We start from the raw sequence: 3032 nt of genomic DNA on the forward strand, positions 1-3032 counted from the left end.
TCGCAACCGAAGCATCTGCTTGCTTTTCTATGGGAAACGACTATTTGTTTTGAGATAAATGTCATTTACATTTTTATATACCGAAGAATATGACATTACCCTAGCAAGTCATTTCCGGAGAATAATTATAAACAAGTGATTTACAGGTGAGCCTCTAGTTTATTAATACTGGGATGCGACTCACTCTATTAATATGCACGGCGCCAGTCGCTCTGACTGAAACGGTCACCTGCTCGAAGCGAGCAGCTGATCAATGAATATATATTGTAAATATGGGCTGATCTTATTTTTTAATTAAATATGTGTTTCATATTCACTTTTGTATATTAGAGATAAAAAACATATGGCTTTGGAGGATGCTTTGAAAATGTCGATTGACAAAGCTTTAAGATGGATAAACTGAAAAACTCATCGTATTCCCGCCCAACTGAAAGAGATGCATATAAACAATTGTACTTCTTTATATATTTGTTACACATGATAACAGAAATGAGGTATTCCCTATACATGTTTGTTTTTTGAGAGTAAGAGAAAGATGAAGATGTATTATGTTGACGTTCAAAAAGAATCCGTCGAGAAGAGTGTTGACGCGATGTTATTGGAAGGAGTCAAAAATTCATTGCTAGTTATATAAATCAATAGAAATATAAAAAATAAGGGCATTCTACTAATAGAGCTAGTTGTGAACGGAGAGGACCCTCATTTTGCCCATCATCAGGACCATGGACCCTGAGTAGTACGATGATCGACAAGGAAACCCGCAAGAATGTTTGGCCATCGTCCTCGATATGCTCGGCACCGTCTGGCCGTCCCTCGTCACTGCCCGGCACGCCCACAAGGGCGAGGTAGACACAAACAACTCCCTCTCATACCTGCGGAATCGTGTTACTTTCTAGTCATATGGCCAGAAAGTGATACAACAAGAAGAAAACAATCAAAACGTATGTCTCTCTAGCTAGCTAGTACCACAGGCGTAAGCTTGTACAAAAACCACTTCTGAGAGGAACCCAGCCTTGCGTTGATATGGCTATATAAGCTGCTGGGGAATACACAAGGCTGGCAAACACCACGAGAAGTCCATTACCTGCATTTTTTTAATACAGTACTAAATAAAAATGTTGAGTCTCGCTTGGACTCGTCGCGGCGACGCGGAGGTACCACCCACCCCAACCCCAACCTGGGGTGGCTGCTCTCTCCACGGACTCGACATTGAGGTGGTGAGGGAGAAGGACACTGTCCCTGGCGACAACGGCAGCGGTCTAGTTGCAATCCGTTCATATTTCTGGTGTGCCCGGCTGGCAAAGCAGCAAGATGGAGTCTTCCCCTTGTACACGGGCTACTCGGCGGCGAGGGCCTTGGTCGGCAAGGGGACGGGGGCCATGGCAGATCTGAGAAGGCTGTCTCGCGAGGCGGAAGACATGCTGGCGGAGATGTTTGCTAGCATTATCAGTGATGGCGGAGGCGACGCGGCGCGGCCCAGGGTGGTGCAACTGCGATTGTCGCCGGAGCTGGCGCTGTGGAAAAGCACGCAGCACGCAATCGGCAACGTGTTGCCCACTAAGGGCGCCGGGCTGGTCCAAGCCGCGCCGCAGGTTCTCGCCTTGCTGGGCGCCGCCGACTGGCCTGAGGCGATGACAACAACCAACGACCTATCTGGTAGCGGCATGGCGAGCCTGCTGATTGGCGCCTACGACGTGCGCACCCTCTTCTCCAATTACGTGGTGGACATGGCATTTTACTACGAGCACGGGTACCACAAGGTGTTCCCCTCCTTCAGCCGCCTCCTGCGCGACGGGCTCGCCGACGCCCGCTCGCTACGAACCCCTGGTGGCCGGCAGCGACGCGAGGCCGTCGCCATCGGCGCGTCCTACATCCGAGCCAAGATCGCATTGGAGGCGGCGCACAGGACGCTCCTCAAGGACCGGTCGGGGCAGATGGACCGCCACACCGCCCAGGTCATGTCCCTGTGCGAGAGCAGCATCCTCGGCATGGGGGCTGAGGCCATAGCCCGGGGCTTCGATGTTGGCGCCGTCACGAGCGACCTCGTCTTCAGCTCGCCCGGCACCGATGTCATCGATGTGGGCAGCGACCTGGTAAACTCCGAGGTCATGAACTCGTTCCTCAACGTGGCCGACATCGCCGCCTCAGGCGTGGTGAGCGAGACGGTGCTGCGGGCCATCTACGACGCCTACGCTGCCACTGGAGCTCGGATGTACACTCAGAGGTGGCACGAGCCTGTGGCCCGGATGTGCATCACCTTGTACACCTGGCATCTGCACAACGACCGGCACATGTTCCTCCGCCGCGCCCTCCTAGGATGGCCCAAGGCCCGCAAGTCCCCGGCGCAGCCCCAGCGCGAGGCCGACTTCGACGAGGTCTTCGACACCGACTTTCATACCACCGGCTTCAGCAGGCCCCTTGACCCTGAGTATGCCTGCAATGGGGAAGAAACCTGCGACCACGTCCGGCGCTTCCTCAAAGTAAAAGGAGACCAAGACCACCTGCTGGCCGCCCTTTGGTCATCCATTGTCACCGGTCCGCTGGAGTACGTCCGGATGGGCGAGGTGGACGAGCAGCGTGAGAAACACCTCATTGAATCCTCGCGCCTGCAAATGGTCCAGCTCTTCTCCAAGGGCCTCATCGACGAAATGGTTTGGCTCGTCGCCCATGCAAGCCACCATGCCTGGCAGGTGAACTATCTGTTTGAGGCCGCCATGTTTGGCAGCATCCTGGACGGGGGCTGAGTTGATAGGCAAGCTTGATCGGGCGGAATAGGCTGTCAACATGCATCCATCTTAATTATATTCGGCCGGCCGGCCTGCTGCTGTGATCGATCCGAACGAACGTGGTTAATTCTGCGTGCATGCATGTTTTCCTTTTCAAGTCTATATATCTATGTACTGTATTTTCTTTCTTCTTTGGGAATCCCCTTTCTTTCCAATCATACGATGACATTCAACTTTTTTCCATCTCATACATCCCAAACTCAAAATATTATGTATGTATGTATGTATGTATGTATGTATGTATGT

At 52.3% G+C, this 3032-nt stretch overlaps 1 pseudogene; it reads left to right on the forward strand.

Annotated features, from left to right (window-relative positions):
- Positions 1 to 1115: 1115 nt before the first annotated feature.
- Positions 1116 to 2775, forward strand: LOC119344956 (annotated as a pseudogene).
- Positions 2776 to 3032: the final 257 nt, after the last annotated feature.

The sequence above is a fragment of the Triticum dicoccoides genome, unplaced genomic scaffold, assembly GCF_002162155.2.
Source record: "Triticum dicoccoides isolate Atlit2015 ecotype Zavitan unplaced genomic scaffold, WEW_v2.0 scaffold19514, whole genome shotgun sequence".
NCBI classification, from domain to species: domain Eukaryota; kingdom Viridiplantae; phylum Streptophyta; class Magnoliopsida; order Poales; family Poaceae; genus Triticum; species Triticum dicoccoides.